Raw genomic sequence first — 13,091 nt, 5'->3', positions numbered from 1 at the left:
AATAGAAACCATCTACAGTTTAAATAATTATATCAGATTAGACATAATGTGGCAATATTGGTTAAAATAGATACAATGTATAGGACAATAATTTAATATTTAGAGAAATGTTAGCCAGCTTATAGAAATTAAATGTAAGTTAGTATAATAGGATCAGGAACTGCAATGTGAAGAAGGAGAAAATAATGGGGTTATGGTATATTTCGACAGAGAGCCAGGGAAGAGAAACTGATTGAAGTTTGTAAGTGAGTAAAGTGGGGGGATAAGGAGGTATAAGGTATGAATAGGTACTTGTTCATAATTAAGGATATAGATTAACCAAGGATCAATTCAGAACAGAGGCAGATTTTGGCTAGGAAGTCTTTCAGAGTGGTTTTAAAGGAGTGGAGGGAGGGCACTGATCTGTTAGTTATAGCCTTAGGTAATAAATTCCAGGCCTCAACAACATTATATGAGTACAGAAAATGTCCAGCAGATTTGATTGGTTTGTATACAGAGAAAAGATTTGATCATGGGATTGTAATTACCTGGGGGAACATAGTTGTAATGAGTGGTATTTAGTGCCAGTCAAGCAGACAGATGCTGGATAATTTTATAGGTGGCAAGAAGCTGTGTATGTGTTAGTTGATGGGATAGTTCTAACCAATTTAGGCTTTTTAATGCTATACAGTGGTGGGTTATGAAAGGAGTATTTACTGCACATTGTTCAAGTTTTGCTTTTTGTGATGCCTAGACTTTAGTAAGGATGGGAGCACCATAAAATAGTGAGAGAATGAGGAAATTGCTGCAAAAGTTTTTGGCTCTATAAAGCATCCCAAGATTTTGGTGAGTTTTTTTACGTAATTTTTATATGCTGGTCAAATTTAAGATGATCACCCATTCTCATCCGTAATAATTTGCTATGAAAAGTGACTTCAATGGTTGTTTTATTAAGAGAGAGGATATTAAATTTTGCTTTTTCATGAGAGAGGGATTTGGGGAAAAGTAAGAAGTAGTTTTTTTTTTGGAGGTTGAACTTAAGTTTTGAGTTACAGACATGTTTCAGTGTCTGTTAAAGCTTGCTGAGAAATTTTTTGGAGATGAGCCAAGTTGTCAGATGTACATATGAGTGTGGAGCCATCTGTATATTGTATTAGGGAGGCCTATTGTATCAATGTGTGGAAGGTGTGGGTGAGAATTTTAAAGAGGAAGGGACCAAGGATAGAACTTTCTGGGGTAGCAGTGGTGACTGGAAGATATGGAGAGAAGGTGAAGTGCCATTTTACTGCATAGCTGTGTAAGAATGATACTTATTGGACAAATAGTTTCAAGCCATAGAAGTATTTTTTTAATTAAAAAAACTTTATTTACATAGTTTACATTTAAATATTTTAATCACATCATGCAACCAGAGGAACAGGCATTCATGTTACAAAACATACATCAGATGGGGTCATTTTTGAAGCTATACAATGTACTTTACAAAGCAATGAGTTGTACAGCAGTTACAAGAGAGGACATTCACTTTAACTAGGAGATAAACTTAAGACAAAGGAAAAAAAATCATGAAGGTCAAGGGCAATCTACAATAATTATAATAGAATTAAGGAAGCCTAAATTACTTACATGGCCCTTTTAATAGAAACGATCAATCTGCTTTACTTATAATTACACAACTTCTTATAAAGAAAACTGGTACAAGTGGTATGATTACAATTTTCTTTAATCTCATTCATTCATCTGCTGGCATGCCAAGCAAGCCAGGGAGAACACAGACTTTCAGAAAAAGTGTATTGAGAAACCTCCAAAGAGATCACCACTCAGATATTCTTTAAAAGAAAACAATCTCTTAAAGTTGTACAATTAGAAATCTGACATACAACTTTCTTTAATTTTATAAGTTTATCTGCTTGAATGCCAGCCTAGTGAGGCCAACACAGACTTTCAGAAGAAACATACACCAGACTCCAAGAGATCACTAGTCCACTTTACCTTCAAGCACTACAGAATAATCTCGACAGTCATTCAATGTTGCTTCAGGAGTCTTCTTCTTCTTCTTTCGGCTTTTCCTGGGGTTGCCACAGTGGATCACCTGTCCACTCATGATTGGCAGTGGAGTTTTACGGTGTCGAGTTGCCAGCCCAGCGCCCAACCTTCCATGGAAGGCACACACATGCACACCTTGGGCCAATTTGGAGTGTCCAATCCACCTACAGCATGTCTTTGGGATGTGGGAGAAAAGCGGAGCACCCAGAGGAAACCCACTCGACCACAGGGAGGACATGCAGACTCCGCACAGAAGGCACCCCAGCTGAGGATCGAACCAGAGAACCTCTTGCTGAGAGGCGACAATGCTAACCACTGCACCACTGTGGCTGCCCAATGTTACTTCATGAGTAATATGCAGATATCAAGTAGTTTCATATTCTTCCACATTTTAAGGACACACTCCTGTAAAACATACTCTTAAATGGTATAATTACTAATATATACAAAGACACATCAGCAGGGCCTGTCCAACTCTTATCAAAAGAAGATCAATAAGAGTCCATATTCCCAGTCCTCCAAAACTTAAGAGTTTGCTGAGTCCTTCACACCACTGTCCCAAGTAGAAGCAATCTGCTCCAAATCCTCCCAATGTAATGTTCAAAGCCAATGCAGTAGACTATTTGTATCCTCCAGTCCACTTGCAAGGCAACATCTTGGGACATATTCTATTATCTATGTGACACCCCACCACTGGCCCAGTAATCAAGGAGCCTTAATCCCCACCATTAGCACCAGTGGGGGATGTACATTGGGAGGATGACAAGTACACACCCAGTATTTCCAGATGCAGCTTTTTGCATCAAGTGCAATTTGCCTTAAGAGCACACGGAGACCACAGTCATTCCAGGGCAGGTTTCTCCCTCTTTCTCCAAATCCCCAATAAGAATCCCCACTGGCACAGCAATAGAGTTGAGATCTCAGCTGAGTGGCCAAGCCAAGACCTCCAGCGGCTCTCTGTCCAACCTGTGCTTCATGTCCCTGCCCAAGTAGCTGACACACACACACTTTGATGTTTGATTTATACACACACACACACACACACACACACACACACACACACACACACACACACACACACACACACACACACACACACACCTGGGAAAGGCTGGTACAGGTTTACTAGCTATGCCCCCCTTCTGCCCAGACTATAAAGTAATCATTGCCACCAGCCACGTCCTTATCAGCTACTTTAAGGCCCTTAACAAAAGGTGTCCAATCTTACTGTGTAATATTACTGTCAAAACAAATGGTAGTTAGACCAAGAGCAAGGCTATTAGGAATGGCTCACAGTGTCACCAAATAAATATGCAAGTACTCTCAGAACTTAAATATGTCTCTCAAATATCAGCCACAATCTTCGGCTTTTCCCGGTAAGGGGTTGCCACAGCAGATCACCTGTCCGCTCATGATTGGCAGTGGAGTTTTACAGTGTCGAGTTGCCAGCCTGGCACCCAACCTTCTACAGAAGGCACACACATGCATGCACTAATGCCTAGGGCCAATTTGGAGTGTCCAATCCACCTACAGCATGTCTTTGGGATGTGGGAGGAAACCGGAGTACCCGGAGGAAACCCACGCGACCACAATGATAGGTTTAAATATGTTTAATAATAAATAATAAAACAACAAGAAAATACTCAGTATATAATCACAGTTATATCAGAGTTCAGAATCACAGGAAATATGTAAAACAACATTGCAGAACAGTCTCAAATAAATAGAGAAAACATCTATGATATACTTCACTATATTCTTGATTGTATGTAAGACAAATTACTGTACCCTAGTTAACTTACTTACAGAGCAAACAAGATAGATGTGGTGAGTGGATCTTCTTGTCAGGTAAAAGACAAAATACAAATTGCTCAGTCTCTCTCTCTCAGAGAGTTCTTAAATTAATATCCCAAATATTACTGCTGGGATACCTTGCAGAATGACATTACTTCTTGTCATCTGACTATATCCCAGGAGAAAAACAACCACTGGTGCAGCTGGTAGCATTTAACATCTACCTGTGAAAATACATAGACTTCAGATCTTTTGGAAAATGGTGGAAGTTGTAAAATAATTTACATTCCTCCACATTTAAAGACAATACAAAAAACTTCTCTAGTACAGACATTATGTCTCATGTTGCACTGAAACTGAAAGATAACATCTTAATTTCAACAATTTTTCTGATGTTTTGCAAGTTAATCTCTTGTATTCCATTTCCATTGTTAAAATATATACATTTAAACAGTTACAATAGTATATATACATTTTTGCTTAGTACTTTACAAAATATCTCTTCAGCACATGTCTATACAATATGACATATAGTTCTCATACATCTGTAACACAAGCATCTTACATGAAGCATGTTGGCATTCACAAATGACACATAACCATTTAGAAAATTCCAGACAGCTGTGCTAGCAGTATCTCCTTTTGTTACACTTCTATATAAATCATGTTAATATTCACAAATGACATGCAATCATTTACAAAATTCCAGATAGCTGGGCTGGCAGTATCTCCTTTTGTTACAGCCCATACAATGAACATGGTCTAGCACAGTACAGGTGGCATTGTACCATTTTAGAGGACAGGATACAGTCATACAGTTTGTAGAATTTGTACATACATACTCTGATAGGGGCACCTACCAACAAAACTGACAAGTCATGCTAAGTGTAAAGTGTGTTCGATTGCATTTGTTCTCATCTATGCAATAAACTCCTGGACTGACCTCACAGTCGAAAGCTACTTGCTTGCCATGTACAAAGGAATAGTTTGTGCTGCATTTCACACAAGCAGGTGGTAGTTTGGTGCAAAGTACATTGCAGGTGCACATCTCTGCACTGGTTATTTCTGTAACTTGTACTGCTCTCCGATGATAAGGTGTGGAAGGATATGAAGGTATTTGTTCTTCTACAGGCAGTGAATTTTGTTCCACATTTTCCAAGCTCAGTGAACTAAAGCCAGATAAAATGCACAAATGAGACACAAGCAAAACAATTTCCTAGTGAGGACATTTGAAGTAGAAATTTACTGCGACTTATGTTTCCAAAGTTTTAGACAAGTCTAGAAATAATGAGAACACTTGTTTGCCATTATCTTTACTTTACTGACAGTATCTATAAAGGCAGTTAGTATTATGGGAGGAAGGAAGCCATGTTGTGTGGGGGATAGGTGTTCTTTCCTGCAGGAGAATTGTTTTTGAATACATTTTTCATTTTGTAGGGCAGGATTAAGACTGCTATACGTTTAAAGTAAGTAATGTCTGTTGAATTTCTTCATGTTCATACTGGATGTAGGGGAATTAAAGGTTATGTCCAACCAATTGATATTGACATCACATAGTAGTATTTTTCTTGCCTAATTGTTATGAATATCCAATGCAGGATATCTTCCAGTGTAGCTGTATTGCCCCAGAAAGGATGTAAAGGACAGTAATACATATTTGCTTATGTTTGTTTCTTTACACAAAAGTAAGAAGAAGCTCCACTAAACTGAATTTTGTTTTGACTTGTTGTATGGGGAAATATAGTAGTTTTTGGAAAGTATTATCTCTGCCTTTCTTCTTTATACAATCGTTATGGATGATATTATAACCATGGGGTGTAATCTTGGAGACTCACATGGGATTTAAGCCACATTTTGTAGTAGTAATTAATAATATAACTGTCAGAGAAAGGTAAATGCTAGGTCTGATAAACGTGCAATATGTATATCTTTCTATTCTAAGCATGTGTAATTGTGTGTATGTGTTTGTCTTTTCAATTTGAACATGATGCATGTAATTTCATTTAGACTTCACTTGTGGTGTTTAAATGACAATAACATTTACTTTGACTTTGACATTTCAGTTCTAACCAGAATATCAGGTTTGTTTTGAGTAATCCAGGCATGTAGTTCAGCAGTTTTAATTCTCATGCTTCTAATATTTATGGCAGCAGCAGTTAGATTACCAGGGTGTGGGGCTGACCATTGTGGAATTAAAGTAGTGTGTGGAAGGGAATGTTCTAGATGTTGGTTGTAATAGATGGGGACAGAATTAGGGTGAATGTCTCCTCCTATAAGGATTTTAGTATATTCAGGTATTACTGATTTTTGTTTTTTGGAGAGTATTTTTTCAATTAATTTTATTTTGATTTGAGTTGAAATGGAGATAATCAGTCTGCATTTGGGGTAAAGATGTGCGGTATCATTAAATAGATTTGGTACGATGTGGGGAGAATTTATGGAGGAAGTATGGACAGGTGGTTGGGAAAGAGTTGGACAGATGTTGAGAGTGAATACCGAGTCACAGTATGATGAGAGATGGCTCACTCTGATGAGAAGGAGAGATGAAGAAACTGGCACATACAGTGTAATCTGTTAGTTAAGAAAAAGGACAGTGGCCAGCTAAGTAAGTGGTCCTTAGAGTGCAAAGACAACGCCTTTGGGGGAAATTACGCCACTTTCCAGGACAGGGCAGGCATCTATTTATTTATCCAATTAGTAAGTACAAAAGACCACAAACCAGCGAAAAGAACCTGGATTTCCAAAGAGGCTTCCACTTTAGGAAATTTCTATTAGTAGAAGTTGTAAAGTTGTAAAAAACTTTCTTGAGGCTTCCACTTGTAAAAACATTTATTTATATTTGTTGACTGGGAGTGCCCGACTAGGCCCGGGGAGAAAAGCTCCACAGTTAAAATAAACAGACAGTAGTTACACTGGATTACATAGCGATTAACAATTTACATAGCAATTACTTACAACATATTTACAGATGAAGAACATAGTACATCAGTAGACAACTAGAATCTTTATCTGTGAAGTACATAACAGACATTAACAAATGTTACAAGAAGATGTTCCTGCTGTATAATAAGTACTGGCTTATGAGCATCTGAGCTTGCTATAATCAAGGTAGTCAGTGGAGTGGAAAGAAAGGTAGTGGTTGGATGGGAAGGGTGATATTAGAGTGGGAGTTGCAAGGGCATAGCCAGCATGTTTTTAGGTGCGCTTTTAGTAAAGTTTTGAAGTGGGTGCATGATGGTATGGAGGTAATTGTGAGTGGGAGGGAGTTTCATAATTTGGCTATGGTGCAAGAGAATAGTGCTTCACCAGCAGAGTTATTGGCTTTAGTGATCTGCAAGTGATTTTTGTTGCTGGATCTTAGTCGTCTGGTGGTGCGATTGGGTTGGAGTAGATTCTGGAGGGATGGGACATTTAGTGGATAATTTACTAGTTTGTGAGCGAGTGAGAGTTGATACCATTGAAGGAGGTGAGGGAGTTCAAGCCAGCCCAGTTCAGCAAGTGAGAGACAGTGGTGACTACGGTAGGATGCCCCTGTGGCAAATTTGGCGATTTTGTTGTAGCAGGTCTCTAGCTTGTTTAGATCGCATTGCCTTAGGTTGGTATATATTGGACAGGCATAAAGTAGGGTGGAGATAAGGTGGGAATTTGCTATTGAAATCTTTGCTGCTTTGGTGAGAAGTTGCTTATTTCTGTATAGCGCTCCTAGTTTTTTGTGGACTTTTTTTATGGTCATGGATATGTGAATGTCAAATTTTAGTTTATTGTCTATTTCCACTCCTAGCAATTTGGTGTGTTCATTTGGGTATATAGTGGTGTTGTCTTTTGCTGTGATGTTAAAGTGAGAGTTGTTTTGAGTATGTTTGGTGGGTTGGAAGATGAGTAGTTTAGTTTTGTTTGGGTTGAGTATTAACTGGGCATCGGATAACCAAGTTTCAACAGAGGAAAAGACTTCCTGTGTGACTTTTTGCAGTTTGGGTAGGGACTGGGCTGAGCAGATGATGGTTGAGTCATCTGCGTATTGTATGAGTGTGCCATGTTTGGTGGCAGAGGCTAGATTATTGGTGAAAACAGAGAAGAATAGGGGTCCAAGGATGGATCCTTGGAGAACCCCTATGGAGACAGGTAGTTGGGGAGATATGTCATTCTGCCATACAACGGATTTGACTGTTTAAAGTTAATACAGAGTAAGGCTTTTCATGTCAAACTTGCTTACATTGTACAATGACAGTGTTCTCAGTGAAAACTTTTGCAGAGGTGAGACTTGTGACAGTTTTAGGAACAGGGATGGATGTAGTGACCACAGACTCTGAATGGGAAGAAAAGAGAAAAATTCTACTAAACTGAAACATTTTATGAAGACAATAAAGTTGATACTTATTTCTAGAGATGGAGAAAGGACCATGGTAAGTCAGGCCAACAGAATATGGACTGTTGTAACAGTACTGAGAAGCTAAGAAAGTTTATGAATACATGGTCAAAATAGGTTTAGCAGGCAGTATATTGATAGAAAACTACAGTAAAATAATGTATACAGCTGTATAGAGCAAACTATGAGACCGTAACACTACACTGATAAGCACAATATAAAACCATCATTTAGTAAACATTTATTCAATGAGGCAGTATGTCAAAAGAAAGTTGTTTATACCTAAATCTCAGCAGCTGAAAGCACATACATACATACATACATACATACATACATACTCATTAAAGGGCAGAAACTCAATATTCATACTGAGAAGAATAAAATCGATACCAGCAAGACACACACACTACCAAGGTATTTTCATTGTCCTATACAGTCTTAGAACAAATAGAAATGTAACATCATATGACACAATTTTACACTGTGAAGGAAGATGGTGACGGAGTAGATGTGGAGGCTCGACTGAGGGGGGATTTAGCAATACATTCTACTACATTCTACATTCTACCCTCCTACCCTCAGGTCAGTTGTTAAAAAAGAAATCAGTTTATAGCTACCGTAGAGAAATTACCAAGGAGGCAAAAAGTAGGGCAGGTTTTTCTTTCATTTACACAAAGAAGCTAGGCAAACTAAGACTCTTCATGCCAGTTTCACAATGACAATATTCTCAGTGAAAAATTCTGCAGAGCATGCATGGCCTTGTGATAGAACTCCTGCAGTTTCAGTGTCAGTAATGGATGTAGTACCACAAACTCTGGAAGGAAAGAAAAGTGAAAATCTTGACTAAGGTGAAATATTTTATGGAGGTAATTTATTTATTTATTTCCATTTGTTAACTGGGAAAGTCCGACTGAGTCTAAGCAGACCTGTTTTCAGTGGAGGCCAGGGGAGAAAAATGTCCACAGTTACTAAGGTTTCTAAAAAAAAGTACACAAGTATAAATACACATAAATATTTAATAAATAAATATAAATATAAATAAACATATTTAAATAATATAATATATAATAATATATATAAATATATTTATATTTATATTTATAAACATAAATATTTAATAAATAAATATGTAATAAAGATAATACTTATTCCAAACGATGGAGGAAGGACCACGGTGACTAAAAACAAGAGAAAATGAGATGCTGTAAGAGTAGAGAGAAGGTAAGAATGTTTATGAATGTATTGTCAAAACAGGTTTAGCAGTATGTATACTGATAGAGAACAACAGTACAGTGTATAGAAAAGTACAGACCAAATTATCTGAATGCAGCACTACACTGATAAGCACAATATAAAAGCATCATTTAGTAAACATTCATTAAATTAACAAGTACAACAAAAGAATGTTGTATCCCAACATCAGAACTTAAATTACATACATACTTGTTAAATTGTACAGGCTCAATATACATAAAGCCTACTTGACTAGAGTAAAATCAGATACAAATGCAGCACACTGCCAAGGTCTTTTCATTGTTCTACACAGACATAGAACAAATAGAAATGTAGTAACACATGACACATAACCTGACTGTGAAGGAAGATGATCACTGACAGGAAGTGGATTGCAAATTGAAGGGACATTTAGCAGTGCATTCTACCATAGTGACCCCCCCACCCACAGGTCAGTTATTACAGAAAACAAATGTATAGCTGGTACAGAGCAATTAACAAGGGCATACAAATCAGCTCTGCTTTTCTTTAGTTAACTGAATACAGACAACAAGAAGTTAGGTATTCTAAGTAACAGGCATATACATTTCAGCCAATTTCCAGAACACAAGAAGTTATATATCTGACTAGAATAAAATCCATACAAATACAACACTTTACCAAGGTCTTTTCATTGTTTTACACAGTCATAGAACAAAAAGAAATTTAATAACACATAATACATGGCGCATGCCTGTTTTGTGAATGAAGATCGTGATGACTGGAAGTGGAGATGAGAGCGAGGGGAGATTTATGAGTACATTCTACTACAGTGACCCTCCCACCCTCAGGTTGAATTCTAACAAGAAAGCAATCTGTTTATAGCTGGAAAAGAGCAATTAACAAAGAGGCACAAAGCAGAGCAGGTTTTCTTTCATTTACTGAATGCAGAATCCAAGAAGATAGGGAGAGTAAGTAACTGGCACATACTGTGTAATCTGTTGGTCAAGAGAAAAGACAGTGGCCAACTTAGTGAGTGGTCCTTAGAGTGCAAAGACTACTCCTTTTGAGAGGAATGTCACAGGCACTTTCCAGCCTGTGCTAGCAGGCATGTATTTTACTAGTTAAAGTTAATACGTTGCATGGCTGTTTATGTTAAACTTGTTTACACTGCACAATGACAATATTCTCAGTGAAAACATTTGCAGAGATGGGCCTTGTGGCAGAGCTCCTGCAGTTTCTGGTTCAGGAATGGATGTAGTGACCACAGACTATTTCACAATGATAAGACAATATTCTCAGTGAAAACATTCAAAGAGGTGGGCTATGTGGCAGAGGTGCTGCAGGTTTGGGGTCAGGGATGGATGTAATGACCACAGACTATAGCTCAATGACAATATTCTCAGTGAATACTTTCACAGAGGTGGGCCTCGGGGCATAGGTCCCACAGTTTTGGTGCCAGGGATAGATGCAGTGTAGTGACCACAGACTCTGCCCTAAATTCTGCTTAAGTATTATACTATTTGAACTCTGTTGAAATATTGTGCAGCATGCCCTGGTTTCCTGGCTGTTGTTTCAAGCAGTAGTTTTACTGGTCATTGTTGAAGGTGCTCACACATTTCTGGATGCACTCTGTCCCAGTATTCTTTGTGTGGCTCATATATTTAGCTGTGCCTTCTCTGGGATAAGTAAGGGTGGTTGGTGGCAGCTGGTACTACCTCATGGTCTGGGCAGAAGGAAGCATAGCTAGTAAACTTGTGCCAGCCTTTCCCAGGTGTGTGTATGTTTGTATATCAATCAAGTCTCAAAGTGTGTGCGTGTCAGCTACTTGGGCAGGGACACGAAGCACTGGTTAGACAGAGAGGGTCTTAGATTGGCCACTCGGCTGAGATCTTAACCCTATAGCTGTGCCAGTGGGGAATCTTATTGGGGATCTGGAGAAAGAGGGAGAAACCAGCCCCAGACTGACTGTGATCTCTGTGTACTCTTAATTGAAATTGTACTTTACTGAGTGTGTACTTGTCATCCTCCCAATGTATACATCCTTCACTGGTGCTAGTGGTGAGGATTGAGGCTCCTTGATTACTAGGCCAGTGCAGGAGCATCACAAGGACTCTTTCATCCTGTTTAAGGGTGTTATTTTTAAAGCTGTACATGATCAGAAAATCATACATATATGTATCACACTTTTTAATTGCATCATCTGGCTTAGGTAGTGTGAGATCAGCTAGACAGATTACTGTGATTCCTTCCTCATCTAAGTTTGTTAATGGTCTAAGAACAAGCTTGATTATGGAATCAACCAAAAGACATGCATTTGTGGTTATGTGTGCAGTATCTATGTCTTCAGTATTATGAGGACAGAGATCTAACTATATTGTAAGTAACTGGACTCTGCTCTCAATGACCTTCATTTTAAAGTAATTTGCTGCAAAATTTTATTTATTTATTTATTTATTTTATTTTACATTTGTTTACCGGGATAGTCCAACTGGATACATGTCCATTTTCAGCGGAGGCCCAGGGAGAAAAGCTCCAAATAGACAAACTTACATAGATTACACAAAAATTATTTATTTATTTATTTTATTTTACATTTGTTAACCGGGATGGTCCAACTGGATACATGTCCTTTTTCAGCGGAGGCCCGGGGAGAAAAGCTCCAACAGAGTTACATTGATAATTAGGTACAGTAAATGAGCTGAAAGAACTTAACAAAAACATAGGCTATTTACATACAAGTACAAGACTGCCATTACTATTTCTGAGATTACTATAAATGTAACATTAATAACATATTAGCAAGGACGGTAGGCAGTATAATGACATAGAGTTAGACAGGATACATATTTCTTTATCACAGTATACAAAGTACTTATCATCTTAGCTAGTTGTTTATGTTTTAGTTAATGGCACAGAGCTAGTCTGGGTTTGAGCAAGGACATAGCCAGTGTGACTTGAAGTGGAGTTTTAGACTATTTTTGAATTGACTTAGAGAAGTTGCAAGCCTGATGTTATTTGGGAGAGGGTTCCATATTTTACCAGTGGTGTTGGCAAATAGCGCGTCACCACCTAGGTTGAGAGATTTAGTTATTTGGACAAGGAGTCTGTTTGCTGAGCGAAGGCAGCTTAGATTGGAGTAGGAAGTCATTAAGTTTTTTAGTGCTGGGGTATTCTCAGGTTGTTTAAGGATTTTGAAGGCCTCTATGAGTTGGGACTGGTGAAGAAGGTGTGGGAATTCTATCCATCCAAGCTTTTTTAGGTTAGTACAGTGGTGTGTTCTGTAGGGTAGGCCTGTAACGAACCTGGCAATGTGATTATAGCAGGATGAGAGCTTGGCCAGATCAGATTTGTTAAGGTAAGTGAGGACAGGAGAGGCATATAGTAGGGTAGAGAGAAGGTGTGAACGGGCTGTGGCTGCCCTGGCATTCGGGGTAAGGAAGGCTTTAATTCTATATAGGGTCCCAAGTTTCTTGTTGACTGACTTAATGGCTTGGTTGATATGTATATCAAATCTGAGTTTATTGTTAATGTTTACTCCTAATAGCTTTGTATAGGTGTCTGGGGAGATAATGGTCCCATTATTGGATTTTATAGTGAAGTATTCAGTCGGAGATCTATTGGTTGGGTAGAAGAGAAGTAACTTGGTTTTGTTTGGATTTAAGATCAGGAGATGGTTGGCAAGCCAGTTTTC

The 13,091-nt window shown here is 38.3% G+C and overlaps 1 pseudogene; it reads right to left on the bottom strand.

Moving 5' to 3' along the window:
* The window catches only part of LOC122814974, a 66,487-nt pseudogene that overhangs the window by 36,251 nt on the left and 17,145 nt on the right, over window positions 1-13,091 (bottom strand).

This window comes from Protopterus annectens, chromosome 11.part0, assembly GCF_019279795.1.
Source record: "Protopterus annectens isolate FY-2018-M chromosome 11.part0, PAN1.0, whole genome shotgun sequence".
In the NCBI taxonomy this organism is placed as follows: domain Eukaryota; kingdom Metazoa; phylum Chordata; order Ceratodontiformes; family Protopteridae; genus Protopterus; species Protopterus annectens.
Note: the sequence above shows the minus strand (reverse complement) of the source record. Positions and strands in the feature narration are given on the sequence as shown.